Source organism: Strigops habroptila, chromosome 4 (genome assembly GCF_004027225.2).
Source record: "Strigops habroptila isolate Jane chromosome 4, bStrHab1.2.pri, whole genome shotgun sequence".
NCBI classification, from domain to species: Eukaryota; Metazoa; Chordata; class Aves; order Psittaciformes; family Psittacidae; genus Strigops; species Strigops habroptila.
The window spans coordinates 29712390-29736561 of NC_046358.1; the positions used below are offsets into that span (position 1 = coordinate 29712390).

The window sequence follows — 24172 nt, forward strand, 5'->3', positions numbered from 1 at the left end:
GTGGGGCCGGTCTGTCAGAGCCGCCGGGAGAGGTGTTCGCCTGTTTGCACATCGGGTCCCCTCTGCTTGCCGCTCTTCAGTGCTGACTCTCAGCTTATCCGGACTTGCCGTGAATTAATTTCTTGGCAGTACAGGCATGTGTCCCTGCACCCCGGAGAAGGGTTTCCGCGTTACCCTGCTGGCTGCGCTGCGGCCGGTCATTAGGTACACCACAGAGATGTTTCTGTGGGAGCCTGTTCGCGCGAGTTCGGCACGGCCGCGCTCGCAGCCCAGTTTACCGAAACTTTAAGTGCAGCAGGCGGTGTGGAGCCGTCAGGGCAGGCCGTTACTCCGGTGGGATAACGGCGTCTCGAGGGCTCGCCCTGTTTTGGGGGGTGAATCAGAAACAAAACCGAGCCAAGGATAGAAATGAGTTTGTGTGGTTTGAAAGAACCAGCGTGGTAACGGCTGCTGAGGCACGGTAAAGCGGGAGGCAGCCCTGTTTTCTACAGCGCAGCCCCCGTATCAGCTAGTGAGCACCGTAAAGTGGGATCACTTTGTAGCCGAAAACGCAGGGCCTTGCAGCCGGGGCCGCCGAAGCGTTACGTGTCATTAAAGTAGTGCTCTTGGAGGAGAGGGACTGTCCCAGGAGCTGTAAAATCTATAAACACTTTTCTGATTGGTTTAAAAATTTAGACACAGGAAGTGGATGGTGTCTAATAACAGACAAGTGGAGACACTGTTGTCATGGAAACTGGGAAGACTAACCCCCCCTTTATTAAAAAAAAAAAGGGCAAAAGAAAGAAGTGTGCATCTCATCAGAAATGCCTGCAGAGTGCCTGGCTGCTGCCGCCTTCCCGCAGCATCTGTTGAAACACGAGAACATGCCTGTCAAATCAAGGTCATTTTACAATAAACCCCGTGCTGCTGCCTCCCCTGTTTCCTCTCTGGACGCTGTCCCCCGCTTTCCACCCCGGGAGGAGGAAGGGGGTGCAGCCCGCCTTCCCCGTGCCCACTGGCTGCACCCCGGATGGTGGGTGTCCTGCCCCAGCCGGGCCTGCAGCGGGGGGAGGCTGTGGCTGGGGACCAGCAAAGGCTCAAAGCCTGGGGGCCGTGTGGGTTAAAAACCGAAAGTAGTGAGGGGTGACTTAGTTTTTAATCGAATGACCTGGCCGTGTTTCTTTTCATGGGACCTGGGAGAGAGAGCCGGGATTGATCTCCCTGCGTTCCTCTGCATTACAAAGTTATATTAAAATGTAATGATTTGGACTTGAATGTTAAGGCTGTTTCTCTGCCTCACCAGCAAAAAAAACCCCAACACCCCAAAAGGTGGCAAATGGCTGTGGGAAACCCTGTGCGATTGTTTTTAATAAAGACGTCACCGTTTGGTTATAGCATGCTATGGGAGTACAAAAGCAAAGATATGAGCATAAAATATACTTCATTACTCATAAATGCAGCATGAGAAAACTAGACCATTATTGTGGTAAATGGAAGTTTTGCTTTGCTGGACTATTGAAAGTTTATTGTGTGTGAAAGGAGAGAGCTATTTTGGTTTTGGAGCAGGAGAGAAGTATTTCACAGCAAACTCACAGGAAAGGTTTTAATCTTTTTGCTTATTTCCTTGGGCAGCAGCTTTTGGTTCAGATGTTCGTGATGGAGAGATGTCTTTGAGCATTCACTGTGCATTCTCCGAAACATTTTGTTTTGTTGCTACCTTTAATCTTCGTTTTGCAGTGACCAAAACAAGAAAAAGCACTTGAGTGCTTCACCCACTGTATAAATCATCACTTTGAAACCTCAAATGACCAGTTTGACCTCTGTTGCCTCTTTGCTTGCATATTTCACTCCTTGCATTCTTATTTCTCAGGAAAACCAGCAACTGGTGAGCAGGTCTTACACATCAGGAGGCAAATCCTGCAGGGCACTCAGGCAAAGGTGCTCAGCCCTGTCTTTACCTGCATCCTTGGGTCTTGCTATTCGACAAACCAAAGGCCTGGCTTCGACATCTGGTTGTGGGTAAAGCAGGGGAGAGCTGTGCCTGCATCTGCTCCAGGAGTCCTGGTTGGCTGGGCTGGGCTGGCACCGGGGTGCTGGGTCTGGAACTCCCTTCCTGTGTCCAGGAAAGGCGTGTTTAGTCCAGCTCACATCTGATTAACCAGATGCTGCTTTTAATTGCCGTGGAGTTCAAATGGAGAAAGTTTGGCTTGGTAGCGAAAGCGTGCTTGCTTCTAGAAGCGAATTTCCTGTTGTCGGGAGAACCCTTATCCGCAGGAAGGTTCACTGGCAGGAAATGTGTCGGTTGCTTGTTTTTACACAGTGAAGGAAATGAACTGGATTAGGTACTTTCTAGATTTACCCTTCATCGTCCTCCATGTCCGTGCTACTCTGTTTATCTCTATGGTTTTGGTTTTGAAAAGTTTTACAGTATCAGCCATTCCTGAGGGACATGCATGAAGTTAAATGCTTGTGTTGTCCTGCCATTTGTTGCTGTTATAAAAAACCACCCCACCAACCTCTCGGGACCACGTTTTCAAAAGTGTCCAATTTACAATTTATACCTTTTGAGCCTCATTAATAGTACTCAGATAGTTGGTTTTTTTTTCCTTCCCCCTCCTCTTAGAATGAAAGATCAAAAAATGCTCCAGTTAGTTTACTAATAGGGGCAGTCCCTCCACTTCTGAACTGCTTTTCATCATGAATCATAAATCACTTTACGGAAATTAAATTTTTAATATCCACAGAAGTTGTATGAGCATAGGAAGGCAAAACGTAGCATTTCATATGCACTGCCTGAAATTGCAAGGCAAATTAGGAGCAGAGTTTGGAGTCAAATTAGTTGCCCCTTAATTAGCAATTGCTAATTGATTAAAACTTTGAAAGGGTGTCTGCCTTTCCCGAGTGCGCTTGTGCTGATGCGCCGGGGCAGTGCGCATGTATTGGTATGGGATGTGGCGTTGGGGGTGAGAATGTGAGCAGTGCTTCCAGAAAATGCCAGTTGTTTACTGGTCCCTGTCCAGCCTGGTGTGGCGTGGTTGGAGGCTTGTAAGATTAGACACGACTTTGGATGAAGGTCCAGGCTAAAGGCGAGGGCTGGGGTTGAGGTCTTTGGGTTCTAGTAAGCAGTGGGGTTCAGGGAAATCAACATCAATGTCGGCTCACAATGGAGTATTGTGATTGTATGTATGTTACGCTGAAGTATGGTTAAGTATGATGCTGAGCTGGACTTTCGCAGAGGGTTCTGAGGGGGAAACGTGGAAAAGTTACATAAACTTGTAAGGAGCTGTCTGGCATGCTGAATGGCTTCAAGCAGTCATTTTTGGTGTGGGAGATGTCTTGGTGTTAGGAGCTGTTCCTGGCAGAAGAGGCTGCCAGGGCTGTCCAGAAGCCTCAGCTGGGCTGGAACAAGACTGTCCTTGCCGATGCTGGAATTTGCCAGTTCATGACTTCAGACATAACAGCACAGCACAATTTTCGCCTGTTTTGAAGTGTTTCTAACGAAACCGCATTTGGCTTGTTACCTGCTCTCATGGCCAAGCCAAAGGAAAACTGTAACAAAATAATGACAAATAAAAAGAAAAAAATAATCTTAACAAAACAGCATTTCATTTAAATGTAAAACCTAGAGACGTGTTTCTTCGGAAGCCATCAGCTGGTGCTGGAAAGTGAGCCTGAAGCCTTGGAAGGCAAGGCAGTTTTTGGGAAGCGACTTCCAGGCTTTGGAAATCCTACTCCATTTAAGGTGCCCAGAGTTGAGCAGCCAACCATCAGGGCGACTCAAACCCTCCTTAACTTCACTGTAGCACTTTAGGTGCCGTTAGCGGTCTTGGGACTTTTAACTGATCTAATCCGCAGCTGGGTGTCTAGCCTGAAGTTGGCACCTCGGCTGCCTGGGTAGCCCATGAGGGAGCGCAGCTCCCTGCGCCTGGTTGTCACCCTTGAGGGTGGATGCAGAACAGTGGAATAGCCCCATTCCAGAGGTGGCTGGGGACAGGGTCTGGGGAATGGCTAAAGCTCACGAGGTCTGGACACACGACTTCCAGGTGGTTCAAGTCATGTATGACCACCCTGGCGTTAGCCTAGGTGCTGGTTTTTAGCCTAGGGGCAGTTTTGCTGAGGGGCTTAGTTTTTCCACAGCTCTCTTGGTGATGAACAGAAGCGACATGTTACACTCTTTCCAAGCTCTCCCTAAAGCTCAACTGCTCCGTAATGTCTGCAGAAGTGGTACAGGCCAAGTCTGCTGGAGGTGAAACTAATGATTATTATGCTAGACAGTGTTTTGGTGCTCTTTCCTTTAATTTCTCTGTCTGTAGTCTAAGAGTCTCTTTGCTGGAGATGGTCTTTCTCTGTGTTGGCACTGACTGCAGGACAGACACGGCAAGGCTGTGACCTGTGGTCAGGGTTGGTAAGGAGCACTGAATGGAACAATCTGCCTAGCTGTTTGACGTTGTTTTTTCCAGCATTAGCAGGAATTTACCTCAATGCTAGCTGATACAGTGACATTTCCAACATTGGGTGTTTTTACTGAAAATAGGTAAAAGCCGAACAAAGATAGGTATTATTTAAGGACCTGGATGGTTTTGACACACACTGGCTTCTTTCTTTGCCCGCCTCCCATGTGCTGGGGTGTGGTGGGACCCTGTGTGTGAACTCTGTTTGCTTGGGCCAGTGCGAGGTTCCCCGGTGGGAGCCTAATTGCAAACTGCTTACCTGCCACCTATTAGCTGATACAGCCCACTCACGATGGCTGGGCATACTTATTTTTGTTGCAAGGAAAATACACCAGACTTCCTAACAGACGGGGCTTTACGTACAAGGCAATCCAAGCTAGTTTCTGGAAAGCATTTCACAGAACGGCAGCTTTGTTGGAAATTGCTTCTTAATACTGTATGGCAAAGCTGTTGCTCTTTTTAGTGTAGTTCTGTGCAGGACCTGCGCCCGCCCCACTGACTGAGCAGCATCTCGCATCTCCTGCAACCCTGCCTCCTGTCTCAGGCTCTCTGGGCTCCCTGCTCCAACCTCTGGCAGCTTTGTGGCTCCCCGGTACAGAACTGCTTTTTGTTTCTGCTCTTGGGCTTTATGGAGAGGCCAACCTTTTCCCTGGATAAAGTCAGCTTCCTGCACAGCGAGCAGATGTGAACTCCCCAGCCTGACCCATCCTTGCAGAGCTGTGCTCCCTGTTACGCCCCTCAGTAAGATCTTCTTGTTGCCAATTTAATTGCTGGCTGGGCTTGCTGTGCAGAGGAGCAGAGGCATTAGAGGGGTTACAAGAGGTTATTGGAGATGGGAGGAAGATGAAAGTCTGACCCATCCAGATTTAACTGGATTAAATCTCATTTTACCCCCAACTCCAGCTTGTTTTGATCTGAGTTTTACAGTAGATCATTTGTAGAAGCTACCCAATTAATATGTTATTTTAACACCAGATTTTGTAAAGCTTTTTTTTTGTTGGAGGTGGAGAAGGGATCCAAATGTTTTGATCCTATTTTTATCTTTAACTTCACTGAGTTTTTCTCACTCTCTGCTTTGCAGAGAGGAGCGAGATTTTAATAATTCGCTAATATACTTTCACTTCATTAACATTTTATCATTCTGCCATTGTGCATATGGCAAACTCCTCAGTACTCTCATTAAGGGCCTGATCTTGCCCCCATACTCTCACATCCCTTCAGGTGTGGAAAACCCTAAACTCGGGTGTTATTCTGCTTTTTTGGAAAGAGCTTTTCTCTTTTTCCAATAGATAGTAAACCGAACAGAACATGGAAGGTTTTGGGGGGATTGGGTTTGGGTTTTTTTTTTGGTCTGTTTTCTTGTGGGGTTTTTGTTTGTTTTGTTTGGCAATACAATGGTTATGAAACTTACCTGGGATAGCACAGTGGATATTAGGATAGCACAAATAACACGTAACACTTCATATGATCTTGGTGATTAAGTACAGGAGTTCATAGGTGTGTGCCCATGTTGTGTTGAACAGGTGCTTTTTAGTTGTATCCTAATGTGACATCGGGTGTTGAACTTCCAGGGCGACTCTCCCCCTTTTATTTTCTAACATAAAATAAACCTCTGAATTAGTGCATGGTTTCATACTGCTAATTAAATACTGTTAGAACACCAGATTACTTCAGGCATATTCAGAAGGGATAGCAAGCCAAGCACGGCTGAGGGCTGGGCAGTGGGTAGGTACATGAGGCTTGAGAGTTGAAGGGAAATTTCTCGGTTGTGAGCAGCAGAGAGCTAAGGGCCAGGTAAGAATTCCAGGTGGTGCTGTGTATTGAAAAGATTGTGGCTGTTGAGAGACCGAAGGACAAGAGATCACAGTAATGAATACAGGAGATGTTGAGGGACCTGCTGAGGGTTTCTACTTGTTAAATAGAGTATATTTGCTTTTAGAGGCACCAGGTCAGAAACTCATCTCTTGTAAACTGGTATAATGCCATTGGAGATAGTGAAATTACACTGACTTGCACTAGCTGATCGTCTGTCTGGTGGTATTACAAGAAGAGTGAAAGTGTGAAGGATGGGCGAGCTGGAGAGGTTACAGGCCTGAGCAACAGGAATGGTGGAAGTTTGCTCAGCAATAATAGAGAGGCTGGGCAGTGAAGAAAGATCAAAAGGTCCATTGCAGCTATATTGGGTTTGATTTGATGACGAGATGCCCAGCCAAGAGATGTCAGCAAGGCAGGTTGAGAGATGGGCTTGGCTGGAGAGGGGAGTCAGTGATGGAAAGTACATTTCTCATTGGCACAGTAGCAGTTGGTGTGTGAGTGAGTAAGATCACACACAGTGTGGGGATGTGGGGTAAAAACCATGACCTGGGCTAAGGCCACAGCTGGAGCTGGGGGAGAGGATGTAGAGGTACAGAGCAATCGCTGGATGAGGAGGACCAGAAGACAGCATCTCACAAAGCCAAGGTGGGACAAAAATCCTTTGGTCTGGAAGGGAGAATAGAAAAAATTTAACAAATATCATTTAGGATTGAGAAAAGAAAGGGAATGACATTGACTTCTTTGAGAGGCATGAGCTGTGAATAATGTCTACTGCAATTGGTGTACTTTGAAAAGCTGAGCAGAGGCACAGTAGCGGGATGCAAAGCCTTTAATCAGAGGTCACTCAGGTAGGTTATCTCCAGAAAGCAGTAGCTACCCAGTGGCAGTAGCTTAGAGCTGAGGGGCTCGTGCCCACTCCTGGTCCCACACAGCTGCTGGGATGTTGAGGGTCAGCGTGAGCTCAGGCACTGGCTTTGCTCTGGTTCCTGCCGATGGCAGGCGGTGGCCGTATGACCAGCCTTCCAGTGGCTCGCACCTGTATGCCAGGCTGGAGAGTTGTGTCGAAGAGATGCATTTTGTGCAAAGGGCTTGCTGCTCAAATGAGGATGCCTGTTTGTGGTGCGATGTGGGCAGTGCGGGAATTGCTTTGAAACCTGGAGCAGGATTTTTTTTCTCTAATAGTAATTTTCATCCTGATTTTCTTTCTGATCTCAAACCCCTACAGCCTAAATAAGGTATTTGGAGTAAAAATTACTCCAGAATAGAAGAATCTACACCAGTATATTTATTCATCCCGCTTACATATTTCACATGCTTTATCCTGTCACCTGCTAATAACGTATGAACATTGTGGAAATTTGGAGGGTATGCACAATATTACTGGCATTACTTGAGCAGCTGTTACTGGCCTGCTCACGTTCAGCAGATTTCTTACTGTCGAAAACGCTTTTAGCATGTGAATGAATGGGCAGGAAATCACCTAAAAATTGATTTATGTAGACAGAAACTGCCTTCTTCTTCATTCAGAACAACAACAATGAAGTCAGGCAGCAGGGTTCAGCTGATGGGCTGTTGGGAAGAGCTTGCTTTATTTCACAAGAGGGGCTTTGTTTTCATGGAGACTCTCGGGTACTAGCACTGGTAATTAAACTTTTGTTTCCAGATGCAAGGGACAAGAGGTTCCGCCCAGGAGCAACATCTGTAGGTGAGGAAGCACTTTGACTTGTGGAAGCAGCATGGAAGCAGCATTGCACTTTGGAAAATCCATCAGTTGTTCCTTCTGGTGCCAACGTGAGCATGAATGCTGGCAGAAATTGAAGCATGTCCCTTTTCATGCCAAAATCTATCGACTCTGATTGCCTTAGCTGATTTCAGTGAAGATTTTGCCTGAGGAAATAGCTTGGTGTTTGAGCATGTAGATGGCTGATGTTTAAAGTCCACCTCCATGAACTTACGAGGGAGGTCCCATGGGGCACAGTAGTGGTTCCATCTAATTTTACGGATGCAGAATTTGATGCTCTGTTGCCGTCATTGATATAGTGGTGGTCATAATGGTTATTAATTTGTATTCTGGTGGTAGATAAACGGTGTTAATATTTGGCTCTTCCTCAGGCAGCCTGGCTCTCGTAAGTATGTTCTCCATTGATGTGGAGTGGTTTATTCTCACTCTGGCAGTGTGAGTAATGCACATACGGCTCTTTGGAGCCAGCAGCTGAGAAGATGTCTTTTATATGCGTATACACTACTACATAGATTTATGCTGCTGTAACAGTGAGATCTATATCTTGTTATGAACAACACACAATCCGTTACTTGTTTGCACAAAATTCAACACTTTACCAGCCAATGAAGTGAGGAGCAGAGGGCCAAACTCAGTCCTCTGGGCACAGTATACTGGTCTTTACTGACTTGCAGACCCTTAAACCCATAGCCTTATCTCAGAGTCTTGTGACTATGGGAGCAAGTGAAGACGGGTTGTCAACACATTTGTCTTGTGGTGATGGACTGAACCCAGGTAGCAGCCTTTCCCCGAGTTAATGTACTCATCAAGTCTCTGTCTTGGTCACTGTGCTTTACTGAACTGCAATAAGCTAGTTGTCTTTAAATTTAATTGGCTAAACCTATAAAGGAGGAGACAGACAGACAGACGTGGACAGCAGGATGATCGAAGCCTTTTGTAATAGCCAATAAAACTAACCCTCTTCCCCTAAAAAGCCTAAGTAGCAGCCTAAAGAACTGCTTCATCTGTGAGCTGCAGAAGAAGGAACCATGGTTAGATGATTACGGAAATGCATGTAGTGAGTTTATTATAATGCGTTAATTACCACTGCCAGTAGTTACCCTTCATTATTAGAGTGACTTCCTTCAAGATAAAATAACGAAATGTACATTTTCATGTACCTTTGTCAGTCAGAAGCCCAAGAAGAGATTCCTGTTCCCTTTCTGTCTTGTGGTATTTGAAGTAATGCAACTCCACTGAAGTCAGAGGTGGATAGCTGGGGAGAAGGCAGCTTTTCTCTAGTAAATAGAGAGCTCTAATGCAACATTGTTTTATTTCTGCACATTAAAGTTAATAATACAGCAAGTGTATTTTGAAGTCTTTCTAGGATCTCTATATGTTAAGTAACTGCGAACAAACTTCATAGTCACTCTATAGGCCCTCATGATATATCATTTTGAGCTGCCTTCTATCTATTATGTTTTATCTGCCTGCAAAATCCATTTCTAATTCTGGCCATATCTCGTTTGCGATCACTTGCCAGAAATCTATTCCCAGGATTCTCCTTATTTTAGTGAAATATCTCTGCTTCAGCACCTTTCCCAAGGTGGCTGATCTAATCACGGCACTATCAGTTATCACTTCTCATTTCCTTTGCTAGCTCTGTCAAATGCAATGCACAGCCTAACAAAGTGACATTCAAATACTCTGTGGCCAAGGCTATTTCCCTGTCTTTTACTCTGCAAAGCTGGAATTGTATCTGGCTTCTTAAACATGTGCCCTTCGCTCCAGGAATGTGACTTGTAAAGCACACTGTGAGAAGAGTTAATATTAAGCAGATGAAATAGCTGCCTCTTTATTTATCACAGGTACAATCCATTTATAGTGACCATCTGGATATTAAACCCCACATCCATGACCTTTTTTTCCAGGTAGAGAAGGGCGATGCTTCATTCCTGCCAACTGGCAAGAGAGCCCTACTTTGCCGTCAGAGAAAGAAAATTTGTCACCTCCCTGTTCCTAAGCTCCATTCTTTTCTGTTTATATATACACATTTCTCTTTTAAATATGAGTGTGATTGTGTGCAAAGGTCAGCATATACCAAACAGGGTGCTTGTGTTTCTCGAGGAAGGAGTCACCTGTGTAGTGTGATCCTCTGGTAAGGTTAAATGTGGTTTCTATGGACACAGGTCCAGCAATAGCAACTTTTTTTCCTGGCCACCTTTTTTCTTTTTCCTTGGGTGACAAACCTCTTAGTGTTATCTTAGATTGCTATCACAGACTAATACTTGTTTTAATAAGTGTGTGGCTGACTAGTCCATCCGCTCTGAAAGATAAAGTTATCCACGTGCATCCTCGCAGCCCTTCCTGCTTTGCACCATTTAGCACATGCTGCCACGAGCCCTGCTTTGCTGCAGTCTCATTTCTCCATTGGTTTTCACAGGGGCTGAAGCCTAAATCTTGCATTTTTTTTGAAAGCAGGGAGCAGGCTCTCACCAGGCTGGCTACAAGAGTGGGGAGAGCCCTCTCCATGCACCTGTCCTGGCTCCAGAGCACCACAAAGTTCAGCACTTGCGCGGTGCTGGGAGTTTACCTTGAGCAGCACAGCTCTGCATTTCTTCTGAAATCATGCAACCTGTTTTTGGTTGCCCCCCCGCCCTCCTCCAGTGTGTGAATCAAATAAACCTGTCTTGTAGTCTGCACCAGATCAACTCACATATTTTCCCTGTGGCCGGTTACAGGTTGCAGAATTGAGTTTGTTTGTTTCAGACAGCAAGGGGAAAAATTAGGAAAACGGGTTTTAAGCTGAAAGAAATAACCAATCTGATTTGTTGTTTATGGCCCAGGGTACAACACAAAGCAGGTGCTCCGTGTTTCAGTTCTTTGGCATGTATTTCATTGAGCTGTGTCACAGCCTTGGTGAGCTTCCAGGGTAAGGTGTTTGCAGTCCCTCCTGGCTGTCCCTCGAATGCTCTCCCCTGGTCGGCTGTGGAGGTGCAAACTGGGGAGCATCTACCCTAACAGGGGATGGCAGAGCAAGCTTCTGTGTGTCCTAAATGGTAATTTCCAATGTGGCTAAATAACAAGGATGGCATCTAATGGCTTAAAAAGCTGTTCATTGCTTCATTTTTTATTAGCTGTTTCTTCGCTGTAGGAAGGTAGAGAAATCTGTGTTAAAATAATAATTAAATGCTGACAGTACTAAATTTCCACCCAGCGTGAGTTGGCAGCAGTTGCAAACCAAAACATTAGGTCATTAAAGAAAAAAACCCAACCTGATTAAATACCTCTGTATGTTTTTCTGATTAGCTATTCTTAAAAAGAGCATGCGGCTGTAATAGAAGGGTGTACTTGACAGCAGCAATTGCTTTTCTGGGGAAAGGTAAAATACTCATGTTTTAATGTGTATATATGTGTGTTTGAAAGGATTTCTTGCTGATCTTAGCTATGGGGATTTATATCTTACTAATCATCCATTTTTAAAAGCCACCATGAAATCTCCCTGCCAGGAAATACGTGAAATCCCTTCAATATTATGTTTCTGGAAAGAACAGTTAACAGTAACTAATGCACTCAGGGTTTTGTTTTGGTCTGGTTTTCCTCTTCTCTGGCTGGACAGAGCTGACTTTGCCTTTGAGCGCCAAACAGCCGTGGTGGACCTTGCTGTAGCATTGGTGGTATTGAAGCACTACGAGGCTCAGGGGCTGGCTGCAGTTTGCATCCCGCAGGCACGCAGATAAAAGGGTTTCTGCCCCTAAAAGCTTGATGTGATGGGGAGGTACATGAAGCTGGGTGAGAATTGGGAAGGGGTAGAGGGGGTGGTGTTAGGAATAGAAGCCCCTGTTTACTTCATGCCCACTTGTGGCCAGAGGTCTGCTGCTCTCAGAGGCAGGTTGAAGCTGTCTCTCTTGACTATATTTTATTAAGGCACTGTTGGCTGAGGAGACTGCAAAGTAAAAACTGTCAAAAGGTGCATTTATAGTCTGCCACTTTTTACCACCTGATTCTTCCTTTGATGCGCTCTACTATATATTTATTCCAGTGTGCTCCATAGCAATGTTTTAGGGGCTGATACCTACAGCACACGTATGTCTGGAGCTCCTTCTAGGCCCTCTTTAGGGGATGTTGCTGGGGCTAGCAAGGAGGCATGGATCCGGTGCCACTGCAGGCGAGTTGTGGCTGCCACTGGCCGTGTGGGAAGCCCTGGAGCTTTTGAGAGGTCAGTGTGCTGCCGAGCATCCCTCCTCAAGGGCTGGGACCATCTCTGAAAGCTCCATGACCTCTGTAGCCAAGACACACTTCCCAAGCATATCCTGAGTGTGGAAGGATGTCCTGGCTGCTGTGGCTCCTGCTTGCATCGTAGCACAGCAACTCATGGTCTGTGGCGTGTGTGCGTGTTATGGTGCCAGCCCTGCGAGGCACCACAGGGTCATCCTGCCCTCTCCCCACCTTCTGGCCCTTCCTCCCACATTTATATTTGGAAACTGAGGAACAGAGGGGTTAAGCGGGAGGTTTCGGGAATTATTTCAAACTATTTTGTTGTTTGAAGGGTAATACAAGCTTTTGTTGTATAAATATACCCCTGTCTGCACCCAGAAGTTGCATATGAACAACAGTCTCACGAATGTAATTTCTACTACCTGAAAGACATAGGGAAAAGGTTTATCTTAAGGGCTTCAAAGAAGGCTCATGTGCTTACAAATTTACTCAGCACTTTTACTGGACTCTTTTAAGGTCAACTGGGATATTCATTTTCCCCCTGGGAGCTGTGTAAGTCACATACTTTCTTTTTTTTCTTCACTGTACATTCCAGAAAGCAATTTCTCAGGAAGAGTGGTTCCAGTTTAATCTCCAGATTATCTGTTGTTTCTTTTTCCCCCAAGATAAAGCAGCTGAATAATCAGCTAACTCTAATTCAGGCAGAGCTGGGACTATGTATGGACATCTGTGTGGAGATCCAGATTTGAGGACTACTGCTTTAGGTTGCAGCGTTTCAACTGTATAGCCCAAGTGCGTCGGTTACTTGGAGGTGAGCACAGGTGCTCCAGTGACCGTGGCCACTGCTCAGGAGTTGGGTTCTGAGACCCCTGGAAACACCCTGGGTCTGGAAAGCAGAGCAAAAGGCATGTTTCTGTGAATGTTAGTGGTAATTTTCTTGCAATTAAATGCAGTGACCAAGAGCAAGAGAAATTTTTTGCCCGTATTTCTCTCCTGTATGAAGATGTGCCTAGCAAAGGACAGATGGAGTCGGGGGCTGCCTCTGGTTGTCTTGAGTCTCGGGCTGCCTCCATCCCAGCCCTGGCTGGAGGCAGTGACCTGCTCTGGCGTCTTCTGCTTTTGCGGCACTGAAGCTCCTATCTCAGTCACAGTCCTGCATGGTGTACATGCAACATGCCCCGGCTGGGATGTCCCTCCGCAGTGCGCTGCAAGGCAGCCGAAGTCTTTCTGCCCCAGGACCCTTCTTCATGAGAATTGGCTACCACTAAACCTTAGTGACAGAAAGTGGCTCTGGCACCTTGGCTCTCGTATCTCCAAGTTCATTGGGTCCTTGTAGTACTAGCACCGGGTTAAGACAAACTATTTCTCTGCTGACGTTAATGTACTTGACCCTATAGAGTGCAAGGTAGCCAAGCAGTTACAGGCCATTAATCTCCAATTGCTCTTGTCAGGTATGTTATTCGTTAATCCAGGGCCAAACAGTGGTTTAGTTGTCAGCGTAGACCATGATAAGATTTTCTTTAGCTCCTGGTTAGTGCCCAGTTAGGATCTAGTTAGTAGTGTTTGCAGCCATTTAGACAGGTGCCCTCGAATTTCACCAGGCGCTGCACCAATGCTAGGGCTCTGCATTGGTTCATCCACTAAATGTGCTGTCAGAACCAGCTTGGATGGCTGGTTCAGTGAGAGTTAGCCGCTGCTCAGGCACCTATAATGGGGGCTGCTCGCTGTACATCTCCTGCATAGTGTACCACATAGCCCAGGGTACCCGTGAGGCAGCTCCAAGAGAGCTCTCAACTAGCTGGGCTGCTTTTCACCCTGTGACCTCTTTGGGCACAGTTGGGATGGAGGCGAGTTTGTTATTTCAGTACACATTCACACCCTGATTTTAGTGCCTCATTCTGCGGAGGAGGAGTGCTCCAGGCATCCCATGGCAGAAATTCTCCTTTTTCTTGGACACTGCCCAAGGGTTACTCATCAGAACAATAATTGCTAAAAAATTGCGATGCTGAGCACCAAGACTTATGGAGTGCTTTGATATGCGAGGCTGTGATGATTGCGTATAGAGGGGTATCCTTCTGTAGCTTGAATTGCTGTAAAAGGCTTCAATATCCTTTCTCTGGCAAGCCGCTGGTACCTATAATTGGGAGTCTGAGTGAGGTTTGCAAGCTCAGTGCCACCTTACACGTATTGGTCTGCGGCTGTTCCTGAGGTGAAAACTGTTTATGTTTTAATGCATTAAGTTCTGCTCGCACTGTCCTGTATGGAAGTCTTGTTTTGAAAGTATAAGAAAAACGAGAAGGAAGAATGTTGAGATGTTTTAACACACCAAGAAGCATTTTCTTCCTACACAGTGCCATTTCAGAGAGGGAACAGCTTCTCCTCCAGTTCTGTTTTGGTCTAGGTCTCTCTCTTCTGAGATTTAAACATATGCTTGTGTCAGTTCCTCAGCTGGTGTATATCTGTTGACATACTGTATCTACTGACATAATGTGCTTTCTGCATTTGCAACTGATGTTTTTGCGGTGCTTCTTTAAAGTTAGCATATTCCTCGGGTTTTAAAAATGGTCTTTTAACAAAGCTATAACATGGGGGCTTTGGGGTATTTTGTTTTCGTAAGAAGAACATTGACATAATGACCAATAGGAAAAGAATAAGATTAGGAAGTTGCTTGTTATCCTGATGTCTATAGGGTCTTGTATGTCCCACACAGCAATTGCCCTTGTTCAGCAGATGGGGACTGTGGTGCTCCTGGTGGCTGGATATCACCTAGCAATCTGTGGCACACCTGGAGCAAAATCCAGATGTGCTAGGTATGTGTGAAGTGTTGTCACGGCAAGGGTTGCCTTTCTCCTGGGAAGCTGCCCGCAGCTGGAGGCAGGTCTACATAGCATGCTCAGGCTTTGCAGCTGGCGCTGCTACAGATCTGGGGCAAAGCAGGGATTTCCAGAAGTGTATAGGTGAAGCTGGAGCACAAATCCATTGAAAATCCGTGTGTGTCCAGGTAAGCAGCTGAGATCTCTTGCAAAGTGTCACTCTCAGCAGAAACAGAAAGGAGCACGTTTGGGAACTGTTAGGGCTCCTACGTGCCTGGCCGTAGGAGGTTTTGCTTTCAGATTTTAGTTGTTCATGGGATTTCGACCTAGGTGAAATAGCATTAGAGGAGATAGAGTAGCAACTTCAACCCCTGGTGTTAATTACTAGAGACTGGGATAAAATCCTGGTCCTAATGAAGCAGCTCAATGACTTCTGAGGATCCTGAGATCATCTGTGGTAGGTTGACCTCATCACCTCTGTTAGATACTGTGAAAGAGACGCTGGCAGGCCACGGGATTGTAGTTCTCTAATTTTTGTGTTCTTGATAGCACCTGTTGTCCTGGTTTGTTTTTTGTTTTCCCCCAAATCTAAGCATTATTATGTTTTTTTCTCATGTCCCATACATGCATTCTTCTGCTAGTGAAGGAAAGAAAACGGTCATGCTCAGATTTTGGTCTTTAAAAAAGAAGAGCATCTTGATTTTGTTATGTTTTTGGACAGGCTATGAGGGACAAAGTTGAACTTGTCTGAGAACAAATGGATACTATCATACTGGGAACTTAGTGCAGAGTGATTTGGAAATAAGTTTGGCCTTTTCCTATAAAATTAAAGGCACCAAATAACTGAAGTTATTTTTGGTGCAGTTCTGTGCTATGGAAGAGCTAGTTTTTGAAACTAGTATGAATGGAAATAAGGAGTGGCTAAATTGTGTAGTTTGGGTGCAAGACTTCAAGCTAGTTCAGCTGTTACTAGGACCACTCTTAAATAATCCTTCAGGCTGATGTAGGTGACCTCCTGCCATAAATACCACACAGTTCCTATTTTATGTGGTTTAATTTCATTACAAAATTTCTACTCATTCATCTGCCCTACTATGATTTCTTAGTGTGTTGTTTAGAGGAACATTCATCACAGGTTTTTTGCAGGCCGATACAATACCAACTTGCTGCTTAAGACCTGCGCTGGTGCTGCAGTTGTTCCCCCATTAGGGTAGGGCAGTCGTGGAGGATTCCCATCCCAAGGATGCCTCCTCTGCTGCTCTTAACTTGGCAGCTGCAGTCAAAGAGGTCATTTCACCTGGCTGGGTCCATGCATTTGCTTTGGTTACAGTACTGGGGACTCTGTAATTGGCAGTTGTGCTGCTTGATTTTTGCTTGGCAATTCACTGTAAAGCCACAGCTACAAATTTCACTTTCCACAGGGACGTTCCTTTTTTTTGCCTCTCCTAGGCAGGCTAAGCAGAAATTGTTGGAGCCTACTCCTGTCTGTGGCTCATACCCATCATCATGCTGTAGACAGACATCCTCTCCTCTTCCCAAATATGGAAGATGTCCAGTTAATTGTCTGGAAATGGGGGAGGGTGTGGGATTTTTTCTTACAGTCTTCTTGTTGCTTTCTTGTGTACAGCTGTTCATTGTTTTGTGTTAACTGTTCTTACTTGGGGATTTCTGAGAAGAGGACTAAAGCTGTGAACCCTTAAAGAACAAGATTAGATGAGGTGGAACTGGCTTTGATTGCCACTTTGGTCTATGATGCTGTGCTCTTTTCACTGCAGAACAGATGAAAGCGTATATTTATTCCTAAAATAAATAATAATCTGATGCTCACCTGAGTTTAGCTATTTACTTGGAGGAAAAAAGTTTCCTTAGAAATGAGAAGGCTATTAAAAAAATCTGTGTTGGGCATTTTAATTGCACCGTGCGATGAATCCTTTGAAGTTTTATTACCTATTATATACTTAATTCAAAAGTTGCCTTTTGCGATAGCTTAAGGTTTTTATTTGCTTGAGAATATTAACATTTCTCTTTCAAGCTTTGAAAGAGCAAACTTTCTAAGCATGATTATGAACATTAGGTTAATGCATAATCCCCACTCAGAGGTTCTCCTAGATTTCCATATGCTTGTTAGAGGCTGTTCAAAGGTGCTTAGCTTTAATTGCCATTATGTGAGCACACAGAAATACGGACCCAAGAGTCTTATCTGTTTCGTTCACAAAATCATTTTTTAGATCATTGCAGAGCCATTCTAAGTTGAATTTACATTGAGGTTACTGGGAGGCGTAAATATTTTAATCTAAATGGGGAGTGGTTCTTTTGTCTCCTTATTTAAATGCTCAGTGTTTATACCTTTTTTGGTCTTAATGTAATTGTTGAGGATTTGGTTTGTTTTCTGTGACATTGTTTTTTGCAGGTATTTTACCTGCCTTGCATGTGCAAACTTTTAGCTGTCCACATAGAGATAATAAATACAGGTATGTTTAGAAAGACATGCATAGCCAAGTTTCTGTGGCTTTCAGTGAGCTATAGGATCTTAAACACATGAGCTGGAATGGAAAAAGGACCTTTGCTTTAAAGAGCCTTTGAAAATGTTCTTTGAAGGGCTAGAACTGGGGCCACGTAACTGGAAGGTGGCTGGACCTGCATCTTCCACTATCCAAGAAAAGCATTCTGTAGTCACAGTTCCCGCTTCAGCACCTTACCTAAAGATCTGTGAAGTCCAGAAGGAAATTCAGAGTGAGTAAGAAAACTGGAAATGTATTTCTTTAATGCAGGAAAGGACTGGTGTGTGGGGAGAGCTCTCCAGTGCAGCCTGCCCAATACCAGGTCACAGTGAGACTGAGAGAGAAAAAATCAACCATTTTGTGCATTACACTTCAGAATGGAGTAGAAAATAGTTTTATGTGGTTGTATTGTAGAATCAAGAATGGACTTCTAGAGGTCATACAGAAATATAGTACTTGATGCTATGTGTTACCCAAATTATGAACAGCTTTCTGGCGCTGAAGATGCTACCACCAGTATCAATAGCAGTAAAACGCAATGGGCTAAATCTGTTGCATTAGAAGAATTCAAATTGTCTCTGACCTTGTCTGCTGCCTTAATCTCTGATTCCCGTTCAGTTCTTAGGTAGTTTTCCATTTTCATCTGTGTTTTTAAGGAACTTTGTTAAACTCAGGTAACTAAAAAAATTTTTTTGTGGCTTGTTTTTTTTTTTTGTTTGTTTTTGTTTTTTACATTAAATATTTATTTTTGGTTGAGTTAAAATTCTCCCCTTTTCTGACAGAACACCCTGTGTGTGTTTGGTGGAAGAAGGGTAGTCAGGTTTTCAGTAAAAAACTTCACTTAGATTAAAGCTTTTTGTTTGCAAAAAACCTGAAGTTCTGGTTTTTGGGTCACAAGCCTGGTACACATTTCCATGCTATCACGAAAACCAGTCAGATTTCTCCAGTACAAGCAAGTGCAGTTTGTCAGGAATCCCAGTTAATTTATTCCTCATTCCATAAACGTTGTCCCCTACCAGTCCAAAGGTTGTCATTACGCTGCTGTCATTAACCATCTGTTTAGCATGTGAAACTCCTCGGGGCAGGGATCGTATCTGTGCTTTGTACTGTGTGAAGCTGAGCCTGTGGCTGACACTTGAGAAACAATTAATGATAATGCAGTTCAGTAGGGTGCTCGGATACCAAGCTTATAAGAGTGGTATAAATGCCTGGCTGGATGGGATTAGAGGGAACCTCTATGTCCCAGTGGCGGATCTCCAGCAGGTGAAGGGAAATAGTCTTAAAACATTATCTGACACGGAGCAGTGAAAAAATAGATGGCATTTCTGAAGGGTGCAAAAGAGTCAAGGATGCAAGAGAATCACAGTCGGGGTGTGTGTCTGTGTTTTGCTTGATGATGATGATAATTATTATGAGATTTTACCAACTAAATATTTTTATCTACCATAGAATAAGGGATCACTTCTGAGCATTAATCTCATTAGTGCCTGCATTTTCCTTTGCGCGGTCTTCTGCACGCATTATAAGTCAACGCTTTATCGTATTTTCCTTTGTATCTTAATGATCCCTGTGTGTCGGGGGGGGGAGTAGAGAGAGAGAAGCGCAGTAGATTTTCATCTTATGTTAATCCATCAAAATCTAGTTAGTTGCGAGTGATGGAGGAGGCGCGTGTGTGTGCACAGACGTCAGTGCCCAGCCGAAAGCTTGCCAGTTGCCCAGCAACCTTCCCGGAGGAAGATGGATGTCCTGCCACCCGCTCCGCTTTTAGCTGAGCCACAATATATTCCTGGTACTGCATCCTCTGTGCATGCAGGGGACAGGAGCACGGGCTCAGCTGGCAGGGGATGTCGGGTCTCTCAATAGTTGGTCCTTGTGCCAGGGCCGGATAAAATGCGTTTCACGCCGTTGTTGTTCAAACTGTTAATTCAGTTGACTACATCACGTTGGGTTGGGAGCAGGTGCTCTGAGCTTGTTCACATTGCTGGCGTTGCTCTTCCCCTCTCTTGGGCTCTTAAAGCCACATTGCCAGCAGCGTCATTCCTCCCTCCTTTTTAGAAAGGCCCTTACCTGTAATAACAAATGAACCCACAGGCTGTGGGAGCTCAGTGAATGCCATACATGTCACTGACCTCTTGCTCTTTGGTACTTTCTTTAGTTCCTGAATTGGGCTCAGCTGGGGCAGATCCATGTCTGACCTCCGCTTTGACTGTGCTTCCCTGTCCCGTTGTTGTCCAGCATTAGGACTCCCAGCCATGCTTGCAGTGGGATAGGCACTGGCGGGATGCAGCCTGAGACGGCTCTGGAGAAATCAGAGGGCTTTTTCTGTTCAGACTGTGTGTAATGCCAATGCTTTGAAGCCAAATAGGACCTGATAGTGTCTCTTTAATTTTATGGAATATTTAATTATTTTAGGATGCATTTATTTGCTATTTGGATTTCTTTAGAAGAGATGCCAATCTCATGCTCCAGGATGAACTTAAAATTCTTGCGCGTTTATGGCAATTGGAACTAAACTGTGCTGAAAAGCTCGCACAAAATCCTACCTGTGTAATTGCAGATATCTTTCATTGTCTGACTCTGGCACCTTTATTTATGTTGACAAGCTCTTTACTTAGGGTTTGATTCAGGAAAGCAGTTAAGAATGTGCTTGACTTTAAATCTTTTAATAGTCCCATTGAAGCTAATGAACCTCTTGACAGCTTTAAACTTGACTGTGTGCTTTGCTGGATCTGGACCTGTGCTAGTGGTGTTGCAGGACATGGCAGCCCAGAGAAGACAGGAAGGGCTACATTGGCTCGGGTGCTGTCAGATCAGGTTCTTTGACCACTGCAAGTTGGGTTATAGAAACATGAAAGGGGTATCAGGGAAAGCACCAGCTGTCCTAAGGGGGGGGGGGAAATTTGCAGCCACATGGTGCCGCCTCTTAAACTGAGATAAACCTACCCCAACCCAAGAAACATTACTCCAGTTTGATCTGTGTTCCTCCCTCTATCGTCCCACCAGGAGCAGCTGTTCGTGGGCATGCAGCTGCTCTGAGGCTCTTCCTTGTACCCCTGGGATGGATGCAGAGAAGTGGGGTGACTCCGTCCATATGCCCATGACCTTAGGGGAGCAGGGACTGCCTCTGCAAGATGGTATTTGTATTAGCAGGTGGGGAAAACACACAGCAGCAGTGAGCTGCAAGTGGAATGGTTCAGCATGGCTCCTGCTTACTCTGTGCTTATATACATGGCAATTACATGCAATTTCAAATGCACTTTATGGTGGCAAGCTATTTATCAACTGACTACTGAACTTGTTATTTCCTAAAGCATATGGTGTGTGGCTCCTGATTGAAAAGCTGCTGTTCTCTCTGCTCGGTTTTCCACCTTACATGGATTCTTTTCTGTTCATTTTGTTAAAGTCCTTTAACTCTAGACTGATAACTTCCATCACCTGGAAAGTGGAGCTTTGTTCAATGACAATGCCGCTGGTTTTGCCTGTGCTGTTTCTAAAATGGCTGCACACAGGGTGTCAGAGAGAAGTACCTGGAAGCAGAGCATCAGATGCCTGAAAATCAAAAGGGGGAATGTTTTCAGAATGCCGGTGTGCTTATTTGTTGGGAAACAAATAAGGACTATGAAAAACTAACATCATGTTTACCAGATGGGAGCCCAGGTAACAGCAAAAGGCTACATACTAAGGTTTTAATTGGCTGAATCGTGGATTGTAGGTGAGAAAAATTTCTTAGAATAGGAAGTGTGATCAGGGCACAAGTGGTCTTGCTCCTGTCCCAGTCCAGGCACAACTCTTGCCGTATTCACTCTTAATTATGAGAGATTGGTGTCTGGTCCTCTAGCTGAGTCCAGCAGGGATGGATCCCTCTCCTTTTGACAGATAGAGTGGTTTGCTGCTCATGGGTTTCCACTTCAGAGGAAGGTCAAAGACAGACTTTCCTTCACATGGTTAGATCAACTTCCCCCCATCTCACTGAGGAGTCAGGTGCGAACATGCTGTAAGCTGCATACTGAGAAGAGTGTTAATTGGGGGTCTGTGCAGGGGAGCCTGCTCACCCTTACGTGTGCTGGTCCTAATGAGTACATCATTAAGTTGCATTGTAAAGACTCCTGATGAGCCTGGTTCTGACCTGCTGTATAAACACAAACCAAAAAGGACCATTTCCCACTGTAAATGTTTTACATTATAAGAAACTGCCCTGTAGTACTGTTATCCGAAAACCAGGGTCTGTCATTTGGTATGCAATAGCTGAAATGCAATCACATGCAGAGCTGAGTATTTGTTTATTTCAAGTTTGCACAAAAAGGGGTGCTAGGTGGTATCCCACAAAGGTAGCACACCACCCCATACAAAATTCACATATTTATACAATTCAGTTCAGGTTAGTGACTCCCTGTAACCCTCCCACCATTTAACGACTGGTAGTTAATTTAAATTAGGTTACATCATTGATTCCTTACTACAAATGCTCAGGGAAGGGTCTTTTAATCTGGGCAGGGGTTTTTTGACCTGTAGGTGTCATTTTTAGTAGTATAATGAAGGTATACTGAGGATAGTTCATGTAAAGGACACCCTAATCATGTTGTGCTGACATGTCCAAGTCATATCTTGATGATGTCCACGTGTTTTCAGGAGGTACTAATCTTCAAGGATAGTTTTTCCTGATTAGAGATTCGTTAGCCCTGTTTCTTAATCTGCCTACACATGGCTGAAGCCTTCTCCCTGGCTATCAGTTCATTAGTTAGTGGTGTTCTTAGGTCATCCTGACCTCTTAGGGAGGCACTTGTTCAGGCTTTTTCACATTCACACAAGTTCAATCTTTTTTACTATACGTCTACATGGTGTAAGTCCCAATTTTTTTAATTGTATGCCTACAACAGTATGTGCAGGTAAACTGTTAGGTTAGAGCCTTTATTACCAATGGAGGAAGTGTTTCAGCCCTGCAGTTTGTCCTGTGTGGTGGGACTCAGCTGGCTGGTGTGGTGTGGGTGCCCTACGTGTCACAAGCAGCCGGCACCCCTCCATCATCCACAGAGAGAAACAGGCCCTTGGGGTGCAAATCAGCTCAGCCCAAGGAGTGCTTCTGACCAGGTGATTGCCTCTGTGAATGCTGCTCTGCCTCTCTTCTGGAGCCCAGGTGACCGGTGCAGCCGTAGGCAGAGGTCAGCATTTTGCAACATCCTACATTACATAATATGGACCACAAACGTAATGCCAAAGCAGGCCCACAGCGTGGTTTCACATAACTGGGATATGTTCACGGCTTGATTCTGCTTGATGCTGGGTGTTTCTGCTTTCCCTTAGGATGAGGAGGAATTGAGGTCACCCAGTGCCATCCAGGATGGTGTCCTAGAGAAGCATGGAAGAAGGGTAGAGAAGCCAGGTAGTTGGTCACAAAGAGCTACTAAAGCGGCAACAAGAACATCTCCTCTTATTTGAGACCATTTAATCTTTTTGAATGAGTAATATAATATTTATAATATTATAGCATCTATAATAACTTGCTTAAAAATTAAAAAAGTTAATGGGTGAAGTGGAATAAGTGTGTTTAATGCTTCGTGCTGAACTGCTGCTGTAACTCTTGCTAGAAGAGTTTTATTTAAATGCGTAATTTTCTTCCATTTTAGCAAGACTGACTGAAGCAAACACACTGGCTCCATATTCCCTTCTGGATGAACATCAGGCTGATGATATTTATAAAGGTCCCTGACTGGTATATGTCCTAGCTATCTGGAGCTTCGCTTTCTATAGTCAGATGTATTATCCCTAAGCAGAGGAAGGCATTTCAGCGAAATGCATTGATCTGATGGGTCCCTTTTTGGGATGCAATACTACATCTTTTGTGGTAGGTGAATTTTGTGTATTATTTCGTAAGATTCCCTTAATTTCTGGGAGGTTATCCGCAGGTGCAGCCAAGCTCCCAGGAAGGTGCTGTATCCTGCCCTGCTTTCCCAACACAGTAGAAAGCTCTACTGTGCTTGAAGACCCAAACTGCTGGCCACAGCCTTCAGTTGGGCACTGCTGGAGATTCTGTAGACAGGTTGGACCTTTTCTGTGGGTGATGTGGTGAACAGAGGAAGACACTGGTCTGGATTTGATATAGTTGGGTGGTAGAGAGCTTATAGAACAGCCGTGTATTGTGTTGCTCAAGAGGTGCGCCAAGGCATTTTATACAAGTAGCAGCAGTCTCTGAAGCACTGAAGGCTTCATGCCTGGGTAGATTGTATGGCTATTGCTAATTGAGAGGTGATAAAACACAAGAAGTTGCAGCACAAAGTCATCACCTACTATAGCAAGGTGGAAATTCCTGCTCAAAGTTGATAGAAAGTATTTTGTTGCTCATAAAGATTGTTGTGGGATAGTTTAGTCTCAGTTTGAAATGTAAGGCTGGATTGACTGATGGGATAGGGATCAAGGCAGAACATTGCTTAAAATGAAGGGACCTGCTCAGTGTGAGCAGGCTCCTCAGAGCCCTGTCCTTTCTCCACCAAAGTAATCTTTGCCTTCTCAGATCTTTGGCTGGTCAGTCTTTGTCAGTGGACTGACCCTGCTGTGCGTGGTGAAGGCGCGATAGAGCTGTGTGTCATATTCAAAGGGTTGGTAGTTCATTCTGTACACTGGAGTGAAGTGAGGTAGTGTTTAAACATTTTCAGATGGCTCAGGCCAGATAACTTGTAG

General features: G+C 44.9%; 1 protein-coding gene across 6 annotated transcripts in view; it reads left to right on the forward strand.

Moving 5' to 3' along the window:
- The window catches only part of FOXN3 (forkhead box N3), a 209559-nt gene that overhangs the window by 637 nt on the left and 184750 nt on the right, over positions 1-24172 (forward strand). The window contains exon 1 of one of the 6 annotated variants that reach the window (XM_030483784.1): positions 22132-22877. The exons of the other annotated variants lie outside the window; for them this stretch is intronic. The gene's annotated coding sequence lies outside the window, so the exon portion shown is untranslated. Of the gene's footprint in view, positions 1-22131; positions 22878-24172 lie in introns of those variants that run through there. 6 annotated transcript variants of the gene reach the window in all.